At 36.3% G+C, this 14,631-nt stretch overlaps 1 long non-coding RNA gene across 1 annotated transcript in view; it reads right to left on the bottom strand.

The window, feature by feature from the left end:
- LOC112480603 overlaps window positions 1-13,145 on the bottom strand; it is a 67,304-nt gene extending 54,159 nt beyond the window's left edge. The window contains exon 1 of the long non-coding RNA XR_003046685.1: window positions 13,001-13,145. This is a non-coding gene — a long non-coding RNA (uncharacterized LOC112480603). The remainder of the gene's footprint in view (window positions 1-13,000) is intronic.
- Between the last annotated feature and the right edge of the window lie 1,486 nt (window positions 13,146-14,631).

Genomic DNA, 14,631 nt, shown 5'->3' with positions numbered 1-14,631 from the left:
TACCTAAAACCTAGTATCTCTACTTATCTAAAATGACTGTGCCAATTAAGACTCTCATAAATTTTCCTGCCATACTATTCTGAGGGCCCCAGTCTTCACCTCAGGTTTTTCCTTAGAGTCTGGCATGATGTTGGAAATCTATTAAGGTAGGAGTCAATCAGTCTGGAATTCCTAGAGATATGGAATTTACTTAGGGACACAAGGCTCTTGTATGGCCATCCATTCAAATATGAGTTTTTGCCCTAACCACATATTCAACTTGTTCTGCTGGAGTTTTGAAAAAAATTAAACAGGTCTCCACCAAGTGTGGTCTACGGACCAGGTGATGGCCTATGAATTATTATTGGTCCATGGGACAATAAGTACAGAACTCGGGAGGAAGCATTTAGAAACATTTATAGCAATTTGACAGAGTAATTTTTCTATGTCCATTAATTTTAAAAAATGGGGCTTATATTTTATATGTCATTTTTTTCTGTTATATTTTTTGTTATAATTTGTCTTCTAACAGGTGACTTTTTCTTACTTATGGATTATATTTACTACTTCTTTGCATATCTGGTAATTTTTTTTTATTGGATTGTGGAAAGTGTGAATTTTCACTATCAAGTGTTGGATTTTGCGATATTTCTTTACCTAGCAGTGGACTTTAGGCAGTTACCAGAAATCAGTTTGATCCTCTCAAGGTGTGCTTTTAGGCTGCCTTCTAAAAGTAAGCTGAGGCAATAGTAGGACTCACTTTTTTTCCCTTTTCTGAAGAGATCATATTCCTAAAGGGATTTTTATTCAATATCTTAAAATCATCGTTTTGTATACTTTTCTGGTTTCCTAGTTGTTTAAGGTGGAAGAGTGAATCAATCCCTTTTACTTCATTATGGCTAGAAACAGATATCCTAGGACTTTATCTTAACATCCTTCATCTTGATATTCACTAATTCATTGATAATAATTTTACTGTATTCTACAAAAATATTGATATACGATATGAGATAAGTTGAAAAACAGAATATAGCAAAACAGTAACAAAAAAACCTGAACAACTCAATTAAAAAATGAGCAAACAACTTAAATAAATATTTCACTAAAGAAAATATACAAATGACCAATAAACACAGGAAAAGATGCTCAAAACCACTAATCATTAGAGAAATTCAATAAAATACCACCTCATACTCATTAGGATGGCTATTAGCACAGACAATAACCACGACAAGCCCCCAGAAAATAACAAGTCTTAGTGAGGGAGAAATTGAAACCCCTGTCCATCACTAATGGGAATGTAAAATGATGATGCCTCTATAGAAAACAGTATGGTTGTTCTTCAAGAAATTAAAATAGAATTACCATATGATCGAGCAATTTCACTTCTGGACATATACTCAAAAAGAATTAAAAGCAGGGACACAGATATTTGTACACCCATATTCATAGCAATATTATTCACAATACTCAAAAGATAGAAAAAACTCAAGTGTTCATTGAAGGGTGAACAAATTTTTAAAAATGTGGTATTCCATACAATATTATTCAGCCTTAAAAAGAAAAATTCTGACATATGTTATGTGAATGAACTTGAAGATATTATGTTAAGTGAAATAAGTCTGTCACAAAAAGACAAACACTGTATAATTTCATTTACATGAGGTACCCAGAATAGCTAAATTGATAGAGTCATAAAGTAGAATGGTGTTTGCCAGGGCCTGGTGGGGGAGAGAAAAATGAGAAGTTATTGTTTAATAGGTACAGAGTTTCAGTTAGGGAAGATAAAAAAGTTCTGGAGATGAAAGGTAGTGATGGTTACACAACACTGTAAATGTACTTAATGCCCCTGAATTGTATATGCTTACAAATGGTGAAACAGTAAATTTTATGTTATGTATATTTTATCTCTCTCTCTCTCTCTCCTCTCTCTCCTCTCTTGTCTCTCTCTCTCTCTCTCTCTCTCTCTCTCTCTCTCTCTCCCTCTCTCTCTCTCCCTCTCTCTCTCTCTCACACACACACACACACACACACACTGCTTAAAAACAAAAGAAAACAAAACAGCAACTGGGTCTTCCTCCCAGATAGTTTCCTCGGCTTGAAAATCACTGATCTTTAGAAGCTAAAGGTAAGGAAAGGCCTAAGCAAAGGGGAGTTTGAAGAGCTTTCCACCCAGGATTAAAGATGACAAGCAATAGCCTTTCAGGCAATCCAGGGACCAGCCAGCCAGGAAACCAGTAAATCTAAGGATGTCAAATCTATAAAACTTGCTATGGTTATTATTTTTGTGTTATTTGTTTTCCTATTCAATTAATAGTGAAATCCTTAACAATGGTCTGTGCAATGGACTTTATGGATGGTGACGAAAGTAGAATATAGAGAGGTTGTAATTGTTTCTGCAGTGAGTCGTGGGGAGAGACCTCAAGAAAGTTGGGAAAGTAACAGTTGCTCTGAGGAGGAACAAAAGCGATTAAGATCTTATGGTCTGAAGGGAGGAAGAGGGGCAATATCAGCCCAAGACACGCTGTTTATGATGAAAAAGATAATTAAATAATATGTATAACATAATCCCATTCCTATCTATTAGGAAAATAAATATATATTTCTATGTATATATGCATAAAAGAAAATTCCCCAGATGGATATAAACCAAAATGTAAACATTGGTTATATCTGTGTGGTTACACTTTCTCCTTGCAGTTTTTTTTTAATCATGTTATTTTCACAATGGGTAAGTAAAACTTTTATAATTGGAAATAAGGTGATTATTTAAAAAAAATTTAGAAAATGATTGAAGGAAGATATTATGTGAGCCAGACTTGAGGTACCTTTAATTTTGTTTTTGGAGATTTATGCATAAATTAGTCTGTTTCACTATTTCTCATTTCACTCTGTTTTTAACATCAGAGATCTGACCAGCCGTTTTACACATTATAGGGTAACGATGCTTACCATTTTGTGTGCTGGTAATACATTTCATTCATCTAGGTCAGATAAGATTAATTAAGGTCACTAAGACTTTGTCATTTAACAAATCCTTAAGTGTAACTCATTATCTCATTCATTAATGCTACAAACAAAAGGGTTAATCACTAACCTGTAATGTTTCATACCCATCCAGACACAAATGTTATAATATTAAATATTATTAATGCATTGCTTTGTATCTCCTTAGAGAGATACTGATGTATTCAGTACTCTAGGAGTTGCAGATTTATTCATTCTGAAGAGGTTATCCCTGGGGTAACTCATTATCGCTGGTACAGGCACAGAATGTTCTGTGATAAGAGAATGTCTAAGATGAAATGACCTAATTAATCAAGATGGGACATGCACATGGTGACTATGCAATATGAACAGATGCTTTCAACTTCTGCATTGTTACCACGCAGCCTTGTGGCTAAAGTAATGGCTCACAGAGAACAGGTTGACTGTTGATGTGGGCATCCTTCTTACCTGTTGCCACATCAAACTCGTGCTCTGTTGCCTCAGCTTCAGCCTGAGCCTGTTGGAAAGGATAATCCTGTTATCTTATGAATCTCCTACACCAAAACTTTCACCACTTTAAAAAGGAGACAAACAAAGATTTAAGTTTTAATTCCTCTCCCCGCTTCTCCTTCCTCTTCTCTCTCTCTCCCCTCTCTCCCCTCCCTTCCTCTCTCTTCCTTTTCCTTTTCCGATTCCGACAAAGGTGCAAAGGAGGAATGAAAGTTCTTATAGGTAGTCTTGAAAGATTATCCTCCAAGTGTGTTATCTCAACCTTTATAATCCTCTGCAGCCATTAAAAATGCTGTAGAAGCTTTTTAAAGACATGGAAATGTGTTCACTTTGTGTAATTGTGAAAAGAGCAGTTTATAAATGTAACCCTATGAATATAGAGTATGATTCTAATTTTGTAAGCTAAAAAGATGGTGAGAGTCTCTACCTACTGTAAAAGACAAGAAAGAGTGAGTTTCAGTCAAGATAACGGAGTAGGAAACACTATACTTGCCTTGTCCCATGACCACATCAAAATCACAACTAAATTATAGAACAATCGATCTGGAGAACTATCTGAAGACTAGTTTAACAGAAGTCCTATAACTAAGGATATAAAAAAGAAGTCATGTGAAGACTGGTAGGAGAGCCAAGGACTTGCAATGGGCTGGTCTCACACCCATGTGTGGCAAGTGAGAATCGAGAGGGATATCTCAGCTACAAAGGTTCCCTGTGAGGAGTGAGGGGTCCCAGTCCCACACTGGGCTCCTCAGCCCAGGGCACCAGTGCTGGGAAGAATCCCCACAATACATAGCTGTGAAAATCAGCAGGGATTTTGTCCATCTGGGTGAGAGGTAAAGCTGCTGGAAAACTAGAAGTCTCTTTAAACGGCCTGTGCACAGACTCATTATCAGGCATGCACCTTGGGCTCTGGTGAAGGGACAGTAGCTTTCGGGGGGTGGGTGCCAGAAATATACAGGGAAAGACTGAGTTATATGGCTCCAGGGTGAGGACTGAAGGAACAGCTACCAATATCTCTGTGTTGAGCCCTCCTCCTGTGCAGCCTGTAGTCGGGTGCCATTTTTCCTGCATTGAGATTTCTCCCCAACATAGCCAAAGCTGAATGTGCATTGGCCAGGTGAACATCACTTGCCCCACCCTGATGACTCCCTCAGACAGTGCCCCTCCTAACTTATTCATCATCAGAGCCCCTTTCAGCAGCAGGCAACCAGTCTCAGCTAATGCTTCAGTCTTTCTTGAAAATTCTCAAAGGTCCACAGGCTCCAGGTGGGTAATGGCTGGCTTCATGTGTCTTGTGCCTCCTGTTGAGTGACCCCAAGCTCAGCACAGGTACCAAATCTTAATCTGCATTAACTTGGTGAACAAAACTCCTCCCACCCTGGTGACTCCCTGAGACGCAACCCGCCCAACTCTCTCACCTCCAGAGGCTCTTTTAACAGAGGCATCTGGCCTCAGTCCATACTTCAGTCTTTCTTAAAAACTTTCAAAGGTCTGCAGGCCCCAGGCAGGTGATGGCTGGCCTTGATGTGCCTGTTCCTCTTGGTGAGTGGCCAGGGCTTGGCACTGATATCAAACTGAATAATGTGTTAACCTGGTGAACATCACTTGCCCCACTTTGGTGACTTTCTAGGACCCAGCCTCCCTGAACTCATGTACTGCCCGAGCCTCTTTCAGCTATTGTGCCTTACAGGCAGGTGGCAGGCCACGGATTGCCTTAGGTTGCCATATGTCTTTAGATGAGCAGCCCAGGCCTGGTATTGGTGAAATCCAGCCTTCGTTCACAGTGTGGCCCTTTTATGTGGCTCTGGTCCCACAATAGGCAGCTACCAACTGCAGATAGCTTTGTAACTTCTACCTGCTGGCCCTGGGCCAGTCACAGTCAGTGGTTGACCTTGGTCTGGAACCAGAGGTTCTCCCAAGAACCAACACAGCTGGTGGTTGGCTTTGGCCTACAACACAGAATACCCGGTTAGCTCTACAAGTCCCACACCCAAAGTGTGGTCTTGGCAAGCACCAGAGCCCACTAGGGCAAATCCCATTCCATGGTGTCAATCCCATATAGCAGCTCATATGTTGTGATCATAGCCAATCCTCACAGCCAGTAAGCTTGAGGGTCAACCTCACTCACTGATGTGCCAACAGAAATCAAGACTCTACTACAACAGTGGGGTACACACAACCCACACAGGAAAGCATGCAACTCAGGTGATCAGGGAGACTGCACCACTGGGACCCCCAGGACACCTGCTATATAAGGTCACTCTGCCAAGACTGGAAGTTGCAACATGTCTACCTAATACATAGAAACAAACATAGAGAGAAGGTCAAAACCAGGAGACAAAGAAACATTTCCCAAATGGAAGAACAAGAGAAAAACTCTCAAATAAGAATTAAATGAAATAGAAGCAAGCAATCTACCAAATACACAATTCAAAACACCGGTTGTAAGGATGCTCAATGAACTTAGAGGAAGACTAGATGAACTCAGTGAGAACTTCAACAAAGAGATAGCATAAAAAAGTACCATAGAAACTATTAAAAATAAAACAGCCAGAAATGAAGAATACAATAACTGAAATGAAGTGTACTCTAGAAGGAATCAACAGCAAATTAGATGAAGCAGAGGCTCGAATCAGCAATTTGAAAGACACGGTAGCAGAAAACACTCAATTTGAACAGCAAAAAAGAAAAAAAAATTAATGTGGATAGTTTAAGGGACCTCTGGGACAATATCTGCATTATAGGAATACCAGAAGGATGAGAGAGAAATGAATTGAAAACCTATTTGAAGAAATAATGACAAAAACTTTTGTAATCTGACAAAGAAAATAGACATAGAAGTCAAGGAAGCTCAGAGAGTCCCAAAGAAGATGAACCCAAAGAGGTCCACATCAAGATATATCATAATTAAAATGCCAAAGGTTAAAGACAAAGAGAGAATCTCAAAAGTGGCACGAGAAAGGCAGTTAGTTTCCTATAGGAAAGCTCCCATAAGACTGCCAGTTGCTTTTGCAACAGAAACTTTGCAGGCCAGAAGGAATTGGCATAAAATATTCAAAGTGATGAAAAGCAAGGACCTACGACCAAGACTATGATACCCAGCAAGGCTATCATTTAAAATCAAAGGAGAGATAAACAGCTTCCATACAAGAAAAAGCTAAAGGGGTTCATCAAACCATTATTACAAGAAATGTTGAAGAAATTTCTTGAAGAAGAGCAACAACAACAAAATATATAAATAGGAATAATACAATGGAAATGATTGTGTACCTATCAATAATCACTTTAAATGTAAATGGATTAAATGTTCTAATCAAAAGACATAGGTAGCCTTAATAGGAACATAAAACCCATACATATGCTGTCTACAAGAGACCCATTTCAGGTCAAAAGGCATACAGACTGAAAGTAAAGGAATGGGAAAAAATATTTCATGGAAATGGAAATGAAAAAAAAAAAGCTGGGGTAGCAATACTTAGACAAAATAGACTTTAAAACTAAGGCTATAATAAAAGACAAAGAAAGATATTTCATAGTGATAAGGGACCAGAGGATAGTACCATTGTTAACATTTAGGCATTCAAGAGAGGAACACCTAAATCTATAAAACAAATACTAATGGACATAAAAGGAGAAATGGACAATAATAGAATCATAGTAAGGAAATTTAAAACTTCATTGTTATCAATGGATAGATCTTTCAGACAAAAAACCAACAAGGAAATAAAAGCCTTAAATGACACATAGGACCAGATATATTTAACTGATATTTTTAGAACATTTCACTCCCAACAGCAATACACATTCTCTTCAAGTGCACATGAAACATTTTCCACACCAGACCAATAAATATAAAAAGATTGAAATTATACAAGCATTTTCTCTGATCACAATGGTATGAAACTAGAAATCAACTACAGGAAGAAACTGAAAAACATACAAATACATGAAGGCTAAATAACGTGCTACTAAACAATGAATGGGTTAACAATGAGATCAAGGAAAAAATCAAGAGATATCTTGAGAAAAATTAAAATGAACACACAATGAATCAATATCTATGGGACACAGATAATGCAGTTGTAAGAAGAAAATTCATAGCAATGCAGGACTACCTAAAGAAACAAGAAAAATTTAAAATAATCTACTCCTAAAGGAACTAGAAAATGAACTGCAAACAAAGCCTAAAGGAAGTAGAAGGAAAAACATAAAATAAAAATCAGAGCAGAAATAAACAAAATGGAGTCAAAAAAACTATACTAAGTTTAATGGAATCAAGAGTTAATTCTTTGAAAAGATAAATAAAATTAATAAAACTTTAATTGGACTCATCAAGAAAATGAGAAGACCCAAATAAATAAAGTTAGAAATTAACCATCAGGAAAAAAATTGATAAATTCCTAGAAACTTACACTCTTCTAATACTGATTCAAGAAGAGACAGAAAATCTAAACCAACAGATTACTACTAACAAAACTGATTCAATAATCCAAAAATTCCCAACAAGAAAAAGTCCTGAACTGGATGGCTTCACATGTGAATTTTCCCTACCACTGAAAGAAGAATTTATACCTACCTTCTCAAACTATTTCAAAAAATTCAAGAGGAGGTAAGGCTCCCAAGCTCATTTTATGAGGCCACCATTACCTTGATTCCAAAACCCCCTGAAAAAAGGATGTTACAAAAAAAAGAAAATAACAGGCCAATATCCTTTATTAACATAAATTCAACAATCCTCAACAAAATATTAACAAATCAAATTCAGCAATACATTCAAAAGATCATACACCACGATCAAGTGGGATTTATTTCTGGGATGAAAGTTGGTTCAATATCCGCGAATCAATTAACATGATACACCACATAAACAAAATAAAGGATAAAAATCATGTGATCATGTCAATAGATTTAGAAATAGCATTTCACAAAATTCAGCATCTATTTATGATAAAAACTCTCAGCAAAGTGGGAATAGAGAGAACATATCCCAACATAGTAAAGGCTATATATGACAAACCAACAGCTAACATAATACTCAATGGGGAAAAGCTTAAGATCAGGAACAAGAAAAAGATATCCACTTTTACTAGTCTCCTTTAATATAGAATTAGAAGTCCTAGCCACAGCAATCAGACAAGAAATAAAAGGCATCCAAATTATAAAGGAAGAAGTGAAACTCATTATTTGCAGATGACATGATAGTATATATAGAGAACCCTAAATATTCCAAGAAATTAACTGTTAGAACTGATGAATAAATTCAGTAAAGTAGCAGGATATAAAACTAATATTCAGAATTCAGTTGCATTTTTATACACTGATAATGAACTATCAGAAAGAGAAATTAAAACAATCCCATTTACAATTGCATTTAAAAATACCTAGGAATAAATTTAACTAAGGAGATAAAAGACCTGAACTCAGAAAATTATAAGTCATTGAAGAAAGAATGCAAATAAATGGAAGATACAAATAAATGGAAGCATATACCGTGCTCATGGATAGGAAGAATTCATTAAAATGTTCATATTACCCAAAGCAATCTATAGATTCAATGCAATCTCTATTGAAATACCAATGGAATTTTTCACCAAACTACAACAAATAATCCTAATATTAACACGGAACCACAAAAGATCCCAAATAGCCACAGGAATCTTGAGAGAGAACAACAAAGCTGGAGGTATCATGTTACCTGACACCAAACTATACTACAAGGCTATAGTTATCAAAACAGTATGGTACTGGCATAAAACAGATACATAGATCAATGGAACAAAATAGAGAATCAATAAATAAACTATATGGTCAATTAATCTATGATAAAAAAAGGCAAGAGTATATAATGGGCAAAGACAGTCTCTTTAATAAATAGTGTTGGGAAAACTGAAAAGATACATGCAAAAAAATGAAACTAGATCACTTTCTTATACCATATACAAGAATAAAATCAAAAAGGATTAAAGACTTAAATATAAGACCCTAAATCATAAACACCATAGAAGAAAACATAGACTGCAAACTTTTTAACATTGCTCTTAGTTGTTTTTATTTATATATATCTCCTTGGAAAAAAGGAAACAAAAGAAAAATAAATGGGACTATATCAAACTAAAAAGTTTTTGCACAGCAAAGGAAACCATCAACCAAACGAAAAACAACCTACTAACTGGGAGAAGGTATTTGCCAATAATAGATCTGACAAGGGGTTAATATCCATAATATATAAAGAACTCATACAACTTAACACAGAAAAAAACCCAAACAATCCAATAAAAAATAGGCAGAGGACCTGAATAGACATTTCTCTAAAAAGGATATATAGATGGCCAATAAATAGACATATGAAAAGATGCTCAATGTCACTAATCTTCAGAGAAATGCAAATTAAAACCACAATGAGGTATCATCTCACACTTGTCCAGAATGGCTGTCATTAATAAATCAACGAACAAGTGTTGGTGAGGATGTGGAAAAATGGGAACCCTCATGCATTGCTGGTGGGATTACAAATTGGTGCAGCCACTATGGAAAACAATTTGGAGATTCCTCAAAAAATTAAAAATAAAAACTACCATATGACCTAGAAATTCTGAATAAATCCAAAACATGAATTCAAAAAAACATATGCATCCCTATGTTCACTGTAGCATTATTTATAATAGCCAATATATGGAGGCAAACTAAGTGCCCATTAATAGGTGATCAGATAAAGAAAATGTGGTACATACATACAATGAAATATTACTCGGCTATAAAAAGAATGAAATCTTACCATTTGTGATAACATGGATGGATCTAGAGGGTTTTATGCTAAAGTGAAATAAGTCAGACAGAGAAAGACAAATACCATATGATTTTCCTTACATGTGGAACCTAAAGAACAATATAAATGAACAAAACAAAGACTCATAAATACAGAGAAGAAACTGCTGATTGCCAGATGGAAGGGGCGTTGGGGAGCTGGGTGAAAAGGTAAAGGGATTAAGAAGTACAAAATAACGAAATAGTCACAGGTATGTAAAATGTAGAGATTATAAGCAATGATATTGTAATTAACTATTTATGGTGCCAGGAGGGTACTAGACTTATTGGAGGGATCACTTCATGAGCTATGTAAATATCTAACCACTATGTTGTATACCTGAAACTAAACTAATATTGAATGTCAACTGTAATTGAAAAAATAAATAGACAAGCGGTATAAAAGACCTAATGTCTGCCTTAGAGAGCGTAAAGATTTTTTTGTTTGTTTGACACAAGTGTCATTATCTGTCCTGACATTGACAGATTATGTGAGGACATTGCATCAGCAGCAACTTCAGCCTCATAGAATATAAAAAAGAATATACACTGCACTGATAGCTAGAACTGGGCCTTGATCTCCCTCTTCCATCTTTATTCTTTCCCCTCTCCTACTCTTAATCTATTAAAAAGAACTCACTGAAAGAACTTTCTATTTATGCAGAAAGTTAATTCATTATTTGGTCATGTCACGGCATGTTTTTCTTTTCTTTCTTTCTTTCTTTTTTTTTTTTTTTTTGCTCTTTCAGCTTGATGTAAAACAAAAAATATAGAATGTAAATATTAAATAGGGTTTTGTTTCGTTTTGTTTGGTTATATATTTTTCTACATTTTCCAAACTTTCTAGAGTAGAAATGTACTACTTTCTAGAAAATAAGACTCCTAGAGTTCTTCCTTAAAATCAACAACAGAGCAGCTTCTTGATATTAATTCAACAGCAACAGATATTTTCCTGTAAATCTCCATCTTGTCATGTTGGGATTAGGCTTAAACAGAAATTTTTCAACCATGCCATATTTTTCTCAAATTAAATATTATATGCACTTCGACCTTTTTTATCACAAAATCAGAAAACTTATCCCAAAGGGGAAAAAGACACTGTCCAATCAGCTCTGTTTTTTCTCTACAGCAAGATTTAATAAAGAGGTTGCCTTGGGCCAAGGGGTCACTTCTTTTGGGAATGCGTTTCCCTCTCCTTGCCCTGATACCGGGAAAGAAAAAATATATATATATATAACAATTGGCATTCATACTGATCAGAGCTTTAAAAATAGTGTCACATATAATAAGAATACAAAGAAAAATTCTCTTCAGAACAGTCTGATGCCATACTGACAAACAAATCCCCTTACTCAAGCATGTTCTAAGTTGGGTCATAAGTTGCAACAAAGGGAATCACAGAGGCACAAGATAAGGGAATTGATGTTATGCCAGGCACCATTCTAATCACTGTACAGGCAACATGTAGTCCTTATGATCACACTGAGAGGAAAGCATTATCTATATCAGGGTCAGTAAACTACAGCCCATGGAGCAAAACCAGCCTATAACTTGTTTTTGTAAATAAAGATGAATTGGAACACAGCCACACGCATTTGTTTCTTGTCTATGGCTGCTTCCCTGCTACAGTTGCAGAAATGAGTAGTTGCAACAGAGACCATTTCTCCCGCAAAGCTTAAAATATTTAATATTGGTACCTGTACAGAAAACATTTGCCAACCCCTGGTCTACATGACACCTATGAGGAAAATAAAGACCAAGGATGTTCAATAACATCCCAGTGTACACTCGGCTACTTTTTGGCAGGGCCAAGATGTAAACATGTGTCTATCTTACTTTATAGCCCATGATCTTTATATTTCTCCAAATCAGAACTTAAAGACTCTAACTTCCTCCAAAGTATTTTGTATATGTGGCATCGCAAATTACAAATTGAGAAAGATGAGACATGAAAAACCATGCTATTATTTTTAAGATATCTTATGAGACATAATTACTGTTGGATTCCTTAAGCTATGTAATCAACACTCTATTATTTTTTCCTTCCACTTTCTAATTTAACTCTATAGCAAAAGTTATGACAAACCATTTGAAAAAAAAATGAAATTTCACATGCAAAATTGACATTAGGTTTCATTGTAAAGCTTTCACATTAAAAGAGATCCTAAAATATTTTATGTGTTTCCTTAGTGTGATATGGTACTGCCTGTATGAAACTTGCTAGCTTCTTTCCAGTCTAGTTAGGGAGGGGTAGAGACAAATGTGCTTTAAATAATAGTCTAACCTATTCTTCATTTTTAGCATGACTGTTTTAAATGTCAATTTCTCTTTCAAAACCTCTTTTGCTTGACTCTTTAACTACTCGAGAGACTTTTTACAGGTACCTGATGGAAAAAATTGCTGTGGTCGAAATTGCAACCTCTCACCTGCTCACACTACTTTACCCATTGGTGACATAAAGGTGCAAGGCATTAAAAACGCAGACTAGAGAAGAAAGATAGGCTGGCTCAATTCAAACCGTGGGGAGCAAATGCAGGAAAGGCAGCATCCCCCCAATACCCCAGTCTCTCCTAGACAGATTCCAGCTGTTTTGGCAATCTGAGCAAGACTAGGTGAGGGGAGAATAAAATGGAAGACCACAAATTGATTTTTGCCTTTTAGATAAGTTAGAATTCAGGTTTTTGAAAGTAAAGACTTCCATGCATTTCAGTTCCCTTACCTTTGATTCAGGACCCAAAGGGGAAGAAATTAAATCAGTAATACAGTGGTAATCATCCCAGGCAAATATAGGAAGCAGAGATAAAAGCCTTCATTCCATACGTCTAATTTGGGAGCATGCACAACTCTGGCAGTCAGGCAATGAACTTGTGACTTCACTTGCTAATTTCACCCATACTTTTCCCTTCAGGAGAGGAAAGGGGATAAAAATTCCAGCCAATCAGCTCAACTTGGTGAAAGTGTTCATTAATTGTTTAGTGGAGATGGCAGTGAATGTAGAGTGAGTGTAGCTTGGGGATTTCCATTTCCTACACATTCCAATTGTCTGTTAGCACGAAGAATTGGGTTGGCAATTATATTCTCAGAAGGCCCCTAAGAGAACAGCCTCTGACCTCAGCTCATTCTTCACTGGTGATGTGAAAGCCAAGTGCATGGATTCTATCTAGCAGGATGCACTCTGAGTCAGTTGGGTCACACTGTATAATCACAGGGTCAGGATGACACGCAAACACAAGACAACTTCTGCCAAGTCAGCTTTTGCTCCTCCTGGGTAAAATATTCCTCTTTTTCTGAAGGCCAGTGGAAGAGTGTGAGGCTGTTAATTCATTTTTCTCAATCTTATTTTACCTTTGTACAACCTGCTTGCAACTTGTAACTTCAGAGGGGAATGTTCTAGCAGCCTAGTATATTCATACCGAGTCACTGCTGGGACTATTAGTTGGTTCTCCCTATCTGCCTTTCTTCCATTTCTCCAGATGTTGAAAGGCAGCAGAACTATTAACACCTCTGTGGCCCCTTTTCTGACACTCCCAACCAGAAAGCATTCCTTTCTTGCCCATGTTTCCTCACATCTCCACATAAAACTCATCACATCATAATGGAGGCATCTGGTTATTATCTATCCAATCATCACTGTGTTTATCTTTGTAGCCACGGTACCCAGTTCAGTACCCAGTACAGTGTAAACATTTAGAACGTTTTTGTTTATGACTAATCAGAAAATATATTTGAGTTATTTTATAAAAATAAATATTACATATTAATTAAAATTATTACAATTAAATTGAATTAAGTGAATTAAAACTCAATATTAATTAAAATATTGCTCATAGAATCACAAAACATAATTTGTATCCATATTAATTAGAAGAAAAGTTTAAGCAAAGAAGAAAGGGACAAAGGAAGGGCAGGAGTAATTAGGTTTTGCTAAGGAATGTGTACAGGTAGCATCTCATTTTTAAAAAAGCAATGTAAGTGGACACATGATCTTCATTGCCCTCCGCTTTCAGGGAAACTGTAAATAGGGTGCTATCACTAACAGGGTAAATAACCAAGTTCACATTCAAAGTGGCTAAAAGCAGGAAAGAACCAGGAGCCTAAGTTCAGAGCCAAAGTGCAGTTTGTGGAGATCAAAGCTGAGGAAATGGACAATTGCCTCATCAGCATTAACCCTAAGTTCAGGGTTAGGGCTGTGTGACTTCTGTCACAGGTGGACAAACTAAAGCTAGGTGTGGAGATGTTTGTACCAAACAGGTACCACTTCCCATACGCCCAGCTTATAGAACAGAGTACAAATACTGCATTAATATAGTAGGCCCACACAACACATGCTTTATGAAGAATCTCTTGCAC

The sequence above is a fragment of the Pteropus alecto genome, unplaced genomic scaffold, assembly GCF_000325575.1.
Source record: "Pteropus alecto unplaced genomic scaffold, ASM32557v1 scaffold20, whole genome shotgun sequence".
Taxonomy (NCBI): Eukaryota; Metazoa; Chordata; class Mammalia; order Chiroptera; family Pteropodidae; genus Pteropus; species Pteropus alecto.
The sequence above is the reverse complement of the archived record's forward strand: the minus strand, read 5'-3'. Positions and strand labels throughout refer to the sequence as shown.